The following is a 16,699-nucleotide window of genomic DNA, read 5'->3' on the forward strand; positions in this document are numbered from 1 at the left end:
AGTTATCACTGTCTCTAATTTACAGACGAGGACAGTATGGTTCACAGAGAGCAACATGCCCAAGGTCACTGGACGTGCAAAACCAAGAGGTGACCCTGTCCCAGGATGCCTCCCCTTTCGCTACACCACCTTCTTCCCAAACAGCTGACACGGAACAAAGCCCCAGGCCTCTCCATGTTCTGCCCCCCTGGAGGTGAAATCTCCCTACTGCCACTCACACCTGACCCCCCCGCCCCCCCCCCCGACATGGGAGGTCACACCATGTGCAGTTATCACTATCAATAACCAGCAGAGGTCCAGAGAGGCTGAACCACTGCCCCAGGTCTCACAGCAAGGGAGGGACTATCTAAAACTCAGGATCGAGCTTAGCCGTCACTTTCCAGGTGGGGGTCCAGGGCTGTTATGGTGCCTTCAGTGTCGGAGACTTAAGCTCCATCCGCCTTGCTGCTTCACAGCCTCTCTCCTACGTCAACCTCATGGCCCAGTGTGGCTGCTCCAGTGCTAGTCGTTACATCCGCATGGCAGCCGGCAGGAAAGAAGCTGGGGGAGAGAGGGGCACCCCTCCCTTTAAGGACATTTCCTGGAAGTTATACACACCATTTTCTGCTTCAAGTGCATTGACCCTAAGTTGCTCATATGGCCACACCTACTTACAAGGGTAACTGGGAAATGTAGTCTCTATTCTGGAGGCTACGTGCAGGGTTCTTACAGGGGCGGAGGAGAGAAGGCATTCCTGAAGTTTCTGTGCCAGGAACCAGTCAGGCTCAGCTCCCAGTCCAAGCACTGGGCCTGTGATAGTATTGCCAAGGTGATAGAGACAAGGGTTGCAGGCTTGGTTCAGTCCCAGGATAAGAAACGATGGGTCCCCCGCTGGCTCCTTCCTCTCTGGGAGCCTTGGCTGATGTTCCTGGCTGTAAGAACTCAGCCCCCGGAGGGCTGATCCGCAAGAAGGATTGTCTGGCTTCCACCTGTGGCGCTGGTCTAGCTGTGTGCTGGGAATGCTTAAGTTTCCTCCTCTGCAAGGGCAGAGAGAAGGGCTGAGCACCCCCCCCCCCCGCCCCCGCCCCTAGTCTAATCCCTCTCAAAACCTTCTCTGCAAAGAGGAAATAAAATAGCTTCCAAGGCCCCTCCCCTAACCGTCCCCGGTGTCACACTGCGATGGGTAATTTTGTGTGTCAACCTCACTGCCTCACTGGGCCACACGGTTCCCAGACATCAGGTCACACATCATTCCGTGTGTCTGTGAGGGTGTTTCTGGATGAGATTCACACTTGAATCGGTAGACTGAGTAAAACAGATCGTCCTCCCTAACATGGGTGGGCCTCGTGCAACCAGCTGAAGCCCAGAATAGAACAAAAAGGTTGAGTGACAGGGAATCCCTCCTACCTGACTGATTGGGCTGGGATATCGGTCTCTTCTGGCCTTCAGACTCAAAATATCGGCTCTCCTTGGGTCTTGAGCCTGGCAGGTTTCAGACTGGAACTTACAATATCAGCTCTCCTTGGCTCTCAGGTCTCTGGACCTGGACTAGAACTACATAACTGTCTCTCCTGCGTCCAGCTCACTGACTACAGACCTTGTGACTTCTTAACCTCCATAATCACACGAGCCAATTTCTTACTAATCAATCAATGAAATATGACAAATATATTCTATTGGTCCTATTCTCTGGAGAACCCTGACTAATACACACACCCACAGGAGAATCACAAAAGTTGGGGGGTCACTGTGCCAGCCCTGGACTCTAGCCTTCTCAGTTGGGGGGTTTGCCTGAGCCTTGGCTTCCTCACCTATAAAATGAGGTAATTACGGGCCGCCTGGGTGGCTCAGTCGGTTAAGCGTCCAACTCTTGATTTCGGCTCAGGTCATGATCTCACGGTCATGAGATCGAGCCCTGCTTTGGGCTCTGCACTGAATGTGGAGTCTGCTTAAGATTCTTTCTCTCCAGGGGCGCCTGGGTGGCGCAGTCGGTTAAGCGTCCGACTTCAGCTCAGGTCAGGATCTCGCGGTCCGTGAGATCGAGCCCCGAGTCGGGCTCTGGGCTGATGGCTCAGAGCCTGGAGCCTGCTTCCGATTCTGTATCTCCCTCTCTCTCTGCCCCTCGCCCGTTCATGCTCTGTCTCTCTCTGTCTCAAAAATAAATAAACATTAAAAAAAAAAATTTAAAAAAAGATTCTTTCTTTCCAACATTTGCCACCTTATGGTCTCACGGCAGACAGATTAGACAGGATGTTTAAAAGGGATTATAGTTTGTAATGAGAAAAGTAGCTGGAATTAACCAGTATATCCTGGGGTGGGCTTTTAAAATGACCTTCTAATTTTGCACTTTTAAAAATACACTTTATTTTTTAAAAAATCTCTTTCCCTCTCCCTCTGCTACTCCCTCACCCTTTCTCTCTCTCTCAAAATAAAATAAATAAAATAAAATAAAATAAAATAAGGTAATTATAACTGTTTCATGGGACTGGTACAAATATTGGATTAAATGAGATTATCTAAGTATAAGATCTGGCACACAGTAGATGTTCAATTAATCTTAGTTTCTCTGCCCTTCCCCTATCCCCACCCAGGATAAAGCCCAATAAATTGGCAAGAATGGACGGTGGTTGTATTCTTCTGGTAGCAAAAGTTATCTGGGATTCATACGTTTACAGCAAGTAGCACACAAGGGGACATAAAAATGCCCTCCCATGTGAATTTACAGTTTATATCTTTCTGGGATGTTCCTCCCTCTTATTTTGCCCTTTGGGGCCTTCCTCCCATCTTAATTCTTGCTCACCTAGAAACATGGCAGGGGTAGGCTTGGCTAAGGGTTATTATACCCTGCCTGCCACACACACGCCCAGGTGTGATGGTGCCATCTTCCCCACTAGAGTTGATCAGGAGTCTGTCCCTGTACTTGCCAGGGCCACCCCAGACCCTTCATTCTCTGGGTTGAGAGAACTGGGGTGAAAGGGAGGGAGGCCCCATCAGGACCTATTGGCAAGAGGGCCTTTGACCCATCATGATAAAGACTGATAGTGCTTTGTTTTATTTATTTATTTATTTATTTATTTATTTATTTATTTATTTAGAGAGCAAGCAGGGTAGGGGCATGGAGAGAGGGAGAAGAATCCCAAGTAGGCTCTATACCATCAGCACAGAGCCCAATGTGGGGCTCGAACTCACAAACCATGAGATCATGACCTGAGCCGAAATCAAGAGTCAGACACTTAGCCAACTGAGCCACCCCCAGGCGCCCCAAGACTAATGGTGCTTTGAAGGTCTTTACGGTGTTAACACATTTCTGCCCCCTCTCTGCGCAGAGCACCTAGGAGGGCTCTGGTCCTGCTTCTGTCACCAACTGGAAATGGAACCAAAGACTCAGTTCCCTCATCTGTGACACAAGGAGGGATTAGACAACCTTCATCGTTCCCTCCACCCTGATTATTTGGAGGTGCAAGTGGTGGACCCATGTCCCCATTGTCACGCCAGCACCCACATCCCCATCCCTCTAGCACCCAAACTCCCTGTTAGGAAACCTCCAGCTGTGTGTGCCGGGGACAAGGGTCACCTCTGGTGGAATGTCTGGAACAGACTGGCCTGCACTGTGTCCTCTCCCTACTTCCTCCTCGTCACAGCCCCTGGGTTCCTGCTGTCCCCAAGACTAGGATTCTCACCTCATTCGGCTCCAGGAGCCCCCTTTTGCTAAGTTATGCAGAATTGGTTTTCCATCGCTGCAGACCCCCGGACCAATACATAAACCATGCCCACGCCCTCAGATATGCAAGCCTTGTTCTTCAGGATGCCGTGCTCACCTGCGACTCATCCTCCGGTGGTCTGTCCCTGTCCCTGTTCATTATCAGTTACTAATAACTTTCTCCTCCGCTTTTTAAGAATGGAAAAGAAGGAGGTAGTAAATCCAAGATGAACAAAACTACCAGGAAGTACAACCTTATTTAAAGGTGGCTCCCCTCCCAAAAAGAAATCACAACCAGCTGCGCTGGATGGCTTTGAATTAGACTGTGCTCACTTAACGACCCTTTGCGGGGCACCTGCTGGCACTGTGCTCGGCACAGGGACACACAGGCAAAAAGAGGTGCCTTCTCTGGAGCAATTCACAGCCCAGGCTCCCTCGACGGATTAAAATCCAATTACTCAGCAGTATAGTATCTTCGTGCTTTATGAGATTTTGTATATGTGGGTTTGACACTGTGATAAAGACATTAATAGTCTCCCTTCATATGCAAAATGTCCACAAATGTGTAGCCCAAATATTTTTTAGGCATGAAGAATGTTGAAGCTGGCAGGCCCAGTAAATCGTAAACTGTGTTTGCATGCTTGCCACACGGCAATGCCACTTCAGCTGATAAACAGAAACACCTACCAACATGTCAGGAATTGTCTTAAATTATGCAAGTTTCTGAGTTATACAAGGCTTTCTGGAGCGTGTCTCACACACGCTGCAACAGGTCTTGTGTCTGGAGCTCTGGCTGCGGAATCAGAGCATGGGGAGCTTGCTCCTGGCTCTACCACTACGTGACCTCGGATGAGGCACAGAGACTCTCTGTGCCTCAGTTTCCTCAGACGTACCATCAAGACAACAGTGCCTACCGCCAAGGGGCTTACGAGGATTAAAGGCATTCTTTCACGCAACCTGCTCAGAAAGTACCCAAGTCCACGGCAGCAGGGGGTGTCTGCAGTGAGCTGGCAGGAAGGGGTCATTGACACACACTGTGAGGAACATGAACCTTCACCCAGAGTAGAAGCAGGTGCAGCAGGGCTCTGCATGACCCTGGCTCCTGGGGTCCCAGAAGTCGCAGGGCTACTAGAGACCTCCTTCACAGAAATAAGGTCCTCTCACCCTGGCGACATCACTACCCTTCTGTGCCTGAGGGTGACAGCGCCATCCAGACAACTGACCCTGACAGTCTTTGTACTCATACTTCAGGAAACTCACAGTCACCGTGGATTATTTTGAAAGCTAATCCAGCACGAATAGGGCCACACAGTCATCCAGAGGAGAAAGCAGAGTAGCAGCCCAGGTATCCCAGAACCAAGGCTCCGACCAGCGCCTCGGTGTTCCAGAAGCCTGCCTCTCCAAAGTGCTCCATCATCGTTAACACTGTCTAAGCCGATCTAATGTGATCAATACGACCCTGGGGAAGCACAGGTTGGCCCACCTACCCCAGCCTGGAGGAGAAAGGAGGCCTCCCTGCTGATGGGAGTGAACCCAAGGAGGCAGGTGACGCGTTGGGGCTGATGGTGCGGTGATCAGGCAAGGGGAACAGTTTGCACAAAGGCGTGGAAAAGAGAGAGAACTTGGCCCATTCGAGGAATTGCCGGTAGCTCCATATAAAGTAGGAAGAGCATCGACCAGGATCTAACTCACTCCCAGATGAAATGGTTTCTAGGGCAAGTGCATGAGGCTCAGAGAGACCCTCTCAGAGGGCGTTCCTGACCTTCTTTGTGCTCCGGATGCCTCTGGCCATCTGGTGAAGCCTAGGGGAGGCCGCCTTTAAAAACAAGAAGTAAAGTACATAGAATTGCAAAGGGAACCAATGATAGTAAAGTAGTTATTATCAAAAGATTTTTTTTAAATATGTGTGTGCTCTGGGGATACAGCATACAACGTAGGGAATATAGTTAATAATATATAACAACTTTGTATGGTGACAGGTGGTAGCTAGATTTCTTGTGATCACTCCTTAATATATAGAGATGTTGAATCACTATATTATACATCTGAAACTAATATAATATTGTATGTCAACTACTCTTCAATAAAAATTTTAAATGAACAAATAAATATACGTGTGTTCATAGTAATATATGTGTCTCTTTAACAATGCATTAAATGACAAGATCTAGCGGCGGAAAGTAGTACCGAGCAAACATTGCTTTTCAAGATATTAAAACAACTGTAATATGGAGGGGGACCCGGCTGGCTCAGTCAGAAGACCATGTGACTCTTAATCTTGGGGTTATGAGTTCGAGCCCCACGTTGGGTGTAGAGATTGCTTAAAAACGAAATCTTTCAAAAAATATTTAGTAAGTGCACCTGGGTGGCTCAGTCGGTGAAGCATCCAACTTTGGCTCAGGTCATGATCTTGTAGTTCATGAGTTCAAGCCCCTGCGTTGGGCTCTCTGCTGCCAGCTCAGAGCCTGGACCCTGCTTCAGATTCTGTGTCTCCCTCTCTCTCTGTTCCTCTCCTGCTTGCATTCTGTCTCTCTCTCTCTCTCTCTCTCTCAAAAATAAATAAAGATTTGGGGTGTCTGGGTGACTCAGCAGGTTAAGCGTCCAACTTCGGCTCAGGTCATGATCTCGCAGTTCGTGGGTTCGAGCCCCACGTCGGGCTCTGTGCTGACGGCTCAGAGCCTGGAGCCTGCTTTGGGTGCTGTGCCTCCCTCTCTCCCTGCCCCTCCCCCGCTCATGCTCTGTCTCTCTGTCTCTCAAAAATAAATAAACATTTTTAAAAAATCAAAAAAAGAAAAGAAAAAAGAAAATGCCTGTGATTTGGTGACAGACCGCAAGCACTGCTAATTCTGCTTACTGTAGTCTGGTCCCTGCATTCATAATAAAAGGAAATACTCCACTGCGGTAAGAGGTTAGTGAAAATAAAGACGTGAATTTCTTGCCTCCAAGTTCATGGACCCGCAGAATTCTCTCCTCGTCTCCTCGGATCTCCAAGACACAGAGAAGCCCCGCCTCTCAGAAAGAAGCTGCTTTGTTCTTGAGGCACGGTGGTTAAGAGCACGGAAGCCAGACCGCTTGCACCACCCGCTGTAGGGCCTCGGGCAAGAACCCCCGCTGTCCAGTGCCTCGGTTTCCTGTGAGAATCGGATGAGGTGACACATGTAAAACAGAGTGGTGCGCGGCATGTAGTAGGTGGTCAATCAGTAAGAGCTTCACTCTTAATTCTCAGCCCCGAAGACGATGGAGAGAGAAACTTGCAGGTGGAGGGCATTATTTACCGTCTCAAGTCATGTTAATAAGCACCCGAAGCACAATTAGCAGAGTTATTTCGATTCTGAGGTTTGCTTGACTATAAAAGCCTCCCATTTGTCCTTCCACGATGTGGCTGCTAATTACAACGGCGGCCGTCCATCGCCGCTGCCACACGACGTCCGTGTTGGCTGCATCTAAAGTAGTTGTTAAGGCGGCATAATGGCGCATGCTGACTAATTGACCATCATGCCCTGGATGGATGGAGTCAGAGGACAGAGGCCGGCCAGGACCGGGCCCTGGGACCCTGAGCCGCGTGTCCCCAGTGAGCTCCCGGGCCTCCACCTGCCCTCCTGAGCTGCCCCACAGGACCAGGTCATGGAAGAGCACAAGGGACAGGAGTGCTGGACTAGTCAGTCTGGGGATCATGGCCGGGTCCACACCTGCCAAGAGGCCACGGGCAGAAAGACGTCTGTGGCCTCCGGGACAGAGCGCCGACCAGTAGGACGTCACTGCTCCTGGGGCCTCTCCGGCGTTGTGGCCAAGAAGGCCAGATCGTCAAATTGCCACTCGGAGGACATGCCCAGTGGACCCTGCAAAGGTAAGAGGTCAGCCGTGTCTGGATTATGCCATTAGGATCTGCAGGCTACTGTTACCACAGCATAACCTGGCTTTTCCTGCCCCCTATAGTTATTGCCCCCCAGATATTCAAATGATGGTTTTTCTAAATAAGGGATTTTGGAGGTAATTGCTTCATAGCACTAATAAGAGAAGAACGACACTATAGCAAGGAGTGGACTTTCTAACAACGAGGTGAGTGATCCTTGCAAGGCCCCCTCACCGTGCTCCCCAGGACCCTGGTTTTGAGGAGCTCAAAAGCAAGCATAGAGCACCGAGATCTGTAAGCAGTCCCAACAGTGGGGACCAGGGTAGAGAGTGAGGGACCAGACATTCTCAGGAACCAGAGGGGAGTTGTCACTTGGTATGTTACAAAGGAAAAATGGGTCTAGTGATACAAGAATTAGGGATTTCAGAATCAAGAAGAAAGTGGGTGCAGACTTTACTCTGGGGTTCGCTCTATCCCGAGGATATTAAAGAAGAATTTGGTACAGTTGGGTTTTTCTCCTTCCCAACGGCAGATCTTCAGCCCAGGCTTCTCTTTCCTTTCTCCTGGAGGGGACTCCGGAACATGAGAAAGAAATGGATCCTTTCTCATCACCACAGAGTGAAAGAATCCTACAGAACTTGTAACTCATTTAAAAAAAAAAAAAAAAAAAAGTCACAAACTTCCTGATTTAGGAAATAGTTCTGGATTGTCCCAATCCTAAATCAAAGACCCTAGCATCGATCACAGAGTCTACAATCACAGCACAGATTCCAGACTCAGAGGAATCTTAAAGAAGCCATGGAATAGTCCTGGGGAAAAAAACAGGAGAGCAGGGTCACCGTGTGCTCAGCCAGCAAGGCCTCACCCACCGCGGGGGCCATAGTCTTCTTCATGGGGATGCCCAGGTGAGCAGCCCGCCAGCGTCCCCTCTCCCAGTGTCTGCCTCATGCCCCAGCGGAGTGACGAGCAAGCTATCCCCATGCAGCAAATAAATAAATAAATAAATAGCAAGCGTGACTTTGTGTTTGAAGGACAAATGCCAAGCCTCCTCTCTGGGGCCCTCTCCCAAAGCTCTGTATATCACCTCCACATGACCAGGCTGTCAGGCCTGTCACCCCGAGCTCTGCTTGGCTGTGATAAACACAAGACAACACATTTCCTACACCCTCGGGCCCTGCGATCGGGGAGAGGGAGGGGTGGAAAAAATCCATCCAAGCCATCGCTGGATTTATGTTTGAAACTGTTTTCCTTTGTCAGGGGAGAAAACGAGCAGATGTTCCTAAAGGTGAACCCTGTAAATCAGTGCACTGTTGTCCCATCACTTCCTTTCAACTTCCCTACCTCTTACCTCACTTTGAAGCAGCCTCAACCCCTTCTCCAGGAAGTCCTCCCAGATGATGCTCGTCTATGTCCCAGCCCTACCACCCAAGCTCTGGACCTTTCTCAGCCCCCAGTGAGTTTAGGTCATTCTGTGATTATTTCTCTTCATTCCATGAATACCGGTCCAAGAACTCCTAGAGCGTACTGACTGCCTCCCCCATCAGATCAGGACAAGATATGTCTCCCTCATCAATCCACGCACTACTAAGGTCAGAAAGCATGCCTTCCTACCTCTATCCCATCGGCAGGCCAATTCGCCCTGGGCAAGCAGGGCAAGCACCGTTCTAAACGAGGGGGGACATTATGAAGTCTGAAGGAACCCACCAAGTGTTGGTACATCCGTGCGATTTCTGGAAAGACGGTCCGTAGCTTTCAAGTGATCCTCAAATGGATCTGTTCAGAGCCAGAATGAGACCTCTAGAAGCACCAAGCACTGGAAAGACTGCATACCATCATATGCGATTCAAATAAAAACAGCGCCGAGCTCTCAGGCACACAGCTTCCATGGGGCACAAACTCAGCAGAGCCAAACATCTCGTTTTTACTGATGCCTTAGTGTCTGCCAAGTTTCCTTATAGGGGGACCCTGCACTTGGCCTGCTACGTAGGAGAGGTTCAAGCTGGTGGCTCCCAGAGTGGAGGTGGAAAAATCGAACAACCCCCCCCAGCCCCACCCCCACCCCAGCCCATGAAGCAGGCAGGCAGGTGGGGAATTAAGCTGTCTGTCCCTTTGAAAACCTCTGCTCCCACCCCCAGGGCAGGGGCAACGGAGATAGGGCTATTTTTATGTTTTCTGAACTGGAACAAAACAGAGAGGATGAAATTCGGTAATATCAGTTGGTGCCACTGAGCTCCCCTCCTCCCCAAACACCCCCTCCCTGTCCCCGGTCCCACCTCCAGCTCTCTGAACCAAGGAAAGCCCCTGAAGAGCTTCAGTGAAGGAAAGATTTAAGGACTCCCACGAAACCTCCCACCACCTTTGAAAAGCCATCAGCCCCAAATGTTGTGGCCCCCACAGACCCCAAACCCACTTCAGTGCATAGCCCCACTAACCATACCCTCTGCACAGCTCTGGAAGCCACATTCCCCAAAGGAAGGGGTCAAGGTTAAGGCTGAGAGTCCTCCCAGGGCTTGGAAACCAGTAAGAGACACACAGAAGATGCTGGATGAAGCGGCATCAGGGGCTCCGCATTGGGAGTTTGGGAAAACCAGTTCCTGGTCCCAGTTCAGCCATCACTGCTGGGCGATTCAACCCTGGGCAAGCCACGGCCCCCTCTGGCCCCCATTGTCTCCATCTATAAAGAGAGGGGCTTGGCCACCTGAATGCTGATCACCTCTGCGTGTCTTGGAGGAATGGGGACAGAGAGTAGGAGCCAAGGGGATTGAACTCTTAGACCCCAGTGTGGCGCAGGGGAGGGTATGGCTGGTGAAACCTTGCTGGGCAGGGTATAGACAGGGCCCCGGGAACCCGGCAATTGTGATTTGTTTGGGGCCCTCAGGGCTCACTCTGTTGAGAAGGAAGGGAGGTGCCAAAAAGCGAAAAGGATGTAAGAAGAAACGAAGGCTTGCTGAGGTTTTGTTAGGCACACAAATAACTGCATTTAGTTACAGCTCTATGAAGTCAGTACTCCTGCTGTCCCCATTTTACAGATGAGAAAACTGAGGTGCAGAGAGATCAAATGACCTGCTTAAGATCACACGGCAAGGAAACGACAGAGCCAAGACTCAAGCTCCAAAGCACATGTTCTTTCCATGGGACACTCCACCGAGGAGCGCCTCTGGCCTCAGGCTCAGAGACCCCAGGACACAGCCTGGCCACGCTCCCCTTCAAGGTACTCGATGAGCAGTCACGGCCCAAGGCATGCTGACACAGGCCGCTGCCCCTCTCCCCCACCACACCTGCCCAGCCCAGCCACTCTTGTTTATCTCAGCTCTGAGCCAGACACCTAGGAGACCAACAATTGGACACCTCACAGCTCCTCCAGGAAGGTCAGCACAGTCTCCCTGCCACCCCATCTCTGCCATGCTGTGCTGTGCCCACAGCCCTGCTGGGCTCCCGACCCCCCGGCCGCCTGCCTCATGACCACCCTGTGTAATGAAGTTTGCAGTCTAAGCACACCCCCTAATGACAGACCTCAGCCACCAAGGGACAGGTGCAGGGATGGAAGAGAGGGCCGGGGAGACGCAGCTGGGGGAAGGGACAACGGGGTCCATCCCATCCCCATACCTGCAGAGGGCTGGTGGGGAGGAACGACTAGAGGTCTAAGGATCGGCGGGGAGGAGGAGATGCGGGGTGTAGAGGGGCACCGAGGCTTCAGGCTCTCAATTTCTTTTAATGTCTATTTATTCTTGAGAGAGAGAGAGAGCAGGGGAGGGGCAAAGAGAGAGGGGGACAGAGGCTCTGAAGTGGGCTCTATGCAGACAGCAGAGAGCCTGACGCAGGGCTTGGACCCACGAACCATCAGATCATGACCTGAGCCGAAGTCGGACACTTAACCAACCGAGCCACCCAGGCATCCCCACACAGTCAGGCTCTTGGAAGAAGGCTCTCCGGCCACAGATCCTTCAGACGGAACACTCTTCAATAGTTCTGTACACAACTAACCACTATTGAAAGGAGATAGGGTCCGCCAGTGCAGAGGCCAGCCGGGCAGAGCAGATTCAGTGCGAAGGCAGGGCCTCTGAGCCCGACCACCAGCTTGCTGTGTGACCCTGGTAAGCCATGCTCCCTCCTTGTCTGCAAATCGGGATTTGGGTTCAGACTCACTTATTCAAGGTGTGGGTGATACATGCTTAAGTTGGTGCCGGGTCCTGCGTTAGGTCCTGGGAATGAAAAGCACAGGTAAAACCAGAAGATGACTAAGAAAGACTCAGGCTCTGCTCTCCAGGAGCTTGCAGCTAATAGAGAAGTTAAGTTTGCTAATAATACCAACAGCTAACAGTTACGGAGCCCCTACCAAGTACCAGGCAAAGCCGTATGAGATAGGTACTAGTATTACCCTCGTTTTAGAGATGAAGAGACTGAGACCCAGAGAGGTTCCATAATTTGCCCAAGGTCACACAGCTAGTAAGTAGCAGAGCCAGAATAAGAGACAAAATACTGTGAGTATCCAGGGGAAGGAAGGCTTTCTGGAAGAAGTGGCTTCTTACCTAAGTCTTTGAAAGATGGGGCAATTTGGACACGCAAATTGACCCCCCCACCCACTCTCTGCCAAAACATCAACTAGGGTCCCAGAAGAGCGGCAGAACTCAGGCCAGACTCTTAACAGCAGCACCGACGGAAGGTACAAGAAACAGGGAGGGAGGAGGCAGGGAGAATAAAAATACTTCCCAGATCAAGCCCTGGCCAGGCTCCTAGAAATCGGGCAAGAGGGAAAATCCAGGGGGCAATGGGGTGGTTGCCGACAGACCAGGGGTGAGTCTCACAGCACTCACTGGGGGAGGGGAGGGCAGTCTCCACACTGTATCCCCGGAACCCTAGGAATTAAAATCCCAACTGTGACCCATGAGCACACAGAACGCTGCACAGCCATAAACTGCATTGTCGGGGAGGATATTTATTGTCGTAGAAGAATGTTCACATATATTTCAAGTGAAAAGGCAGGTTGCAAAATAATATGCATGGTATGATGCCATTCTGGAAGGGAGAAAAATATCTCTGTAGAAGTCTGGAAGGATATACAGGTCTTCCTCAACTTACAGTGGGGTTACATCCCAATAAACTCAATCAGAAGCTGAAAATATCTCAAGCTGACAATGCATTTAATACACATAACCTACCAAACATCATACTTAGCCTAGCCTACCTTTTTTTTTTTTAATGTTTGTTTCTTTATTTTGACAGGGAGAGATAGTGAGCAGAGGAGGGGCAGAGAGAGGGAGACATGGAATCCCAAACAGGCTCCACGTTCTCAGCACAGAACCTGACGCAGGGCTCGAACTCACGAACTGTGAGACCATGACCTGAGCCGAAACCAAGAGTCAGATTCTTAACCGACTGAGCCACCCAGGCGCCCCTCGCCTAGCCCACCTTAAACATGCTCAGAATACTCACATTAGCCTCCAGTTGTGCAAAATCATCTAACACAAAGCCCGCTTCGTAATAAAGTGTTGGATGTGTCATGGAAGTTCTCGAATACTGTACTGTAAACGAGAAGCAGGATGTTTGCGTGGGTACAGAAGGGTTGTCAACATATCGGCTGTTTCCCCTCGTGATCGTGCGGCTGCCAGGGAGCCACGGCTCGCTGCCACAGCCCAGCATCACAAGACAATCCTGTACCACATATCGCTAGCACAGGGAAAGATCCAAGTGCAAAATTCAAAGTACGATTTCTATTGAACACATACATATCGCTTTCACACCACCGTAAGATTGAGAAACCATAAGTCGAGACATCATACATTGGGGACTGTCCATACACCCAAAATTTCAGCAGAGGTTATCTCCAGGCAATAGATGATGGATGATTTTTATCTTCCTTACATTTACTTACATATTTTTCAAGGTTTTCCTTTCTTTTTTTTTTTAAGCTTATTTATTTTGAGAAAGAGAGAGAGAGCGTGCGTGCAAGCAGGGGAGGGGTGGAGGGAAAGAGAATCTCAAGCAGGCTCCATGCTCAGGGCAGAGTCCAATGCGAGGCTCAATCCCATGACCATGAGGTCATGACCTGAGCCAAAATCAGGAGTCAGACATTCAACGGACTGAGCCACCCAGGCACCCCTACATTTGCCTGTATTTTCTACTTGTTCTACAATAGAATACATTAGAATACAATAGAATAGAATAGAATACATTATTATTTTAAAAGGTAAATGTGGGGCGCCTGGGTGGCGCAGTCGGTTAAGCGTCCGACTTCAGCCAGGTCACGATCTCACGGTCCGTGAGTTCGAGCCCCGCGTCAGGCTCTGGGCCGATGGCTCGGAGCCTGGAGCCTGTTTCCGATTCTGTGTCTCCCTCTCTCTCTGTCCCTCCCCCGTTCATGCTCTGTCTCTCTCTGTCCCACAAATAAATAAAAAAACGTTGAAAAAAAAAAAAATAAAATAAAATAAAAGGTAAATGTGTCAAGGATCTTGGCAGGATGGCCTGCGCAGGAGAAGATTGGGCTACTGGTGTGAGTGCCTCTGCAGTGGGAGAGGATAGAGGGCAGGAGGGCTCAGCCAGGGTGGGGGGGTGGGGGACGGGGGAGGACGGGACAAAGGACTTGTTAGGGGAGGGGATGGCACAGTCCAAGGAGAGATGTGGGTTTGGAGAGCTAAGCTCTGGAGTCTGGAGAGGAAGGCAGGCCTCAGAGAGAGAGAAGTGGACCTGGCAGGGAGTGGATGGCCCAGAATGATGGGAAAGGTGGCCGGAAGGGTAAGTCCAGAATACCACCGAAGGCTGCACCCCGATGGCAGCTTTAGAGCTTGCTGAGGGGGAGGGAGGTCTGTGGAGCTCCTGATCTGATGGGAAGTGGGGAACTTTGCTGAGCTCCAGGATGGGGAAGGGGCGGAAGGTAAACTGCCTTCCTGGCCTCCTCCGAGACAAGATAGGAAAGACGGAGCAGAAACCATAGTCGTGACAGCCTGTGTCATGTGTGTGTTTGCTGTTCTCTTTACGCTTTGTGTCTGCCCTCATTTAAGGACAACGCTTAAAGCAACCAGGACTCTCCTCAAAGCTTCTACAGCATCCGCAGGCTATCTTTAAAGGGAGCAAGCCTCCTGTCCCTAGAGGTATTCAAACAGACACTGGGCCATCCTGGCCTGATGTCAAGGGTTAATGCATCAGAAAGAGTCACCCCTGGGGTCCATCCCATTCATGGGATCCTCAGAGTCGATGATCGTGGGGTTTTAGGCAATACTGACTGGGAAGAAGGTGCCCGACTAAAAAAGAAATTGGTGAAGGCCTTCACCCCACCCCTCCCTGGTCCCCACATATCAGTGCCTGAAGGATAAACTTACCCGTCTGCAGGTGTGGTCAGTAGGGTCTCTGGGTTCTGGAAAAGGTCCCTGTCCCGTGTGCCCCCCCCCCGCTTCAGTAGAAGTGGATGTCCGTGGTCTCTCTCTCTGGATGTGCCGCTCCCTGAGATGTGCCCAGGAGAAGAAAACATGCCTGGTCTAAAGGGAGGCAGGAGTTCACCAGGTCACAGGGAATTTTATAAATTGAAATGTCAGAACCTTCCTAGTCGTCTTTCAGCGGGTGCACTGAGGTGAGAGCGCAGACCTTTCGTGAGCCTTTCGTGGTGCACGGAATTAGTGGAAACATCAGCATCGTTGTTGTCTGTAGATACAGGTGAGTCACCAAAGGCAAAGACAAAAGCTATAAAGACAAGGGTAGGTCATGCAAAGCAAACAACGGATACTAACTGTGGTCACACTGATTGTTTACAATTTACATCTCAGATGCCGCCTAATAATTACTTTATTTGTTGTTAAGCGGGGAGGATTTATAGGGAAGCCGACTTGGGTTTGCTCAAAGGAAGAATCCCCCAGTGATTAGGGCAACCTAACAGTGGGACCTATCGCTCAGGGAGACCATGTGCCTCCCCCCAGCCCCCACCCATCCTGAAATATTCAAGCGGAAGCCAGCCTCAAGGGGGGTGCTGGCTGGGTCCCTTCCATTCACCTCTCCGATCCCCTCTCTATCCTCCCCCTGCCCCCAGCCCTAGATGCTGACCTGCATGGACCCCATCACAGGCCCCAACTCCCACCGCCTTCTGTTGGATCAGGCCAGTGGGAGCCCTGGCAGGGTGGGGGAGAGAAGAGAGGTACTTACCTTCCACACTCCCTCCCTGCAGGGCCACCTTGGCCTCAGGACAGAAGGTCCAGCTCTCTTGTAGTCTGCACCACACAGCCCCAGCTACCTCTGGCTTGTGGTCCCTGCTCTCCTCTCATCCCTCGCAGCCCCAGGAGGGACATGGCCAGTGAACCACTGTGACCAACCCTGGGGTACTACACCAACCCTGGTAGTTTCCCTACACCCTGCCCACGCCTCTGTAAACTGTTCCTTTATTAAAACCCTCCTGAAACTGTCCTAATGTGACTGTGCCATCTGCTTCCTGTTGGGATCCTGGCTGATACCTGGGGGTTCCTGATCAGACGAAAAACTCTATGGCCTCTCTATGGCGTACAATTAATTCAACAGTTCCACAAAATGTGAGTCGGGTTCACTTTGTCCTGGAATTTATTTCATTACAGGACTAAACTTTACGCCGTCAGCCATCATCAGAAGTGGCTTGTGGCTCACAACTTTCCATACCATTGTCGCTCATGGCTGCTGTCTCCAAAGAGGGAAACTGAGGCCTCCCAACACCGTACCCAAGGTCACAGCTGAACACAAGAAGTCAGGAACTCCAGGATCCCACCCTAGGGTGTCTTCCTGAGCACAGCAATCCAACCAGACCTGGCCACCCTTCCCTGCCGCCCACCCTCATAACTGAGGCAATAGCCTTTCCCTCCCCATCCCCTGGTGGGAGAGGCCCTTGGGGGAAATGATGAGGTTTTTATAGCATTCCGTGGTAAGCACTTAATAACTCTCCAGGCTATAGATCTGTGCTTCACATGGGCTGGGGATAATTCACAGTAAAATATGACTTTTCATTTATCACACTGACGTGTAATAAATACTTCCCAGGGAAGCCTGGGCATAAAAGGGGGTGGGGTGAGCAACCATGAGATGAGGCTCCGTGACTGACTGTTGTGGGGTTCAGGTCCACAGCAGGTGGACTCCAGGGCTGAGCAAACCCGAGTCTCGGGTAGACCAGAACCCTGGAACCAAGGATGCTCACGATGTCACGCAGAACTCCTCTGGAT

General features: G+C 50.7%; 1 long non-coding RNA gene across 1 annotated transcript; it reads left to right on the plus strand.

Moving 5' to 3' along the window:
* Nucleotides 1-15,070: 15,070 nt before the first annotated feature.
* On the plus strand, nt 15,071-16,493 carry LOC132688636 (uncharacterized). The gene is made up of 2 exons (XR_009614629.3): nt 15,071-15,179; nt 16,085-16,493. It is a non-coding gene; the product is annotated as an uncharacterized LOC132688636 (long non-coding RNA).
* The last annotated feature ends 206 nt before the right edge of the window (nt 16,494-16,699 follow it).

This window comes from Panthera onca, chromosome E1, assembly GCF_046562875.1.
Source record: "Panthera onca isolate mPanOnc1 chromosome E1, mPanOnc1 haplotype 2, whole genome shotgun sequence".
Classification (NCBI taxonomy): Eukaryota; Metazoa; Chordata; class Mammalia; order Carnivora; family Felidae; genus Panthera; species Panthera onca.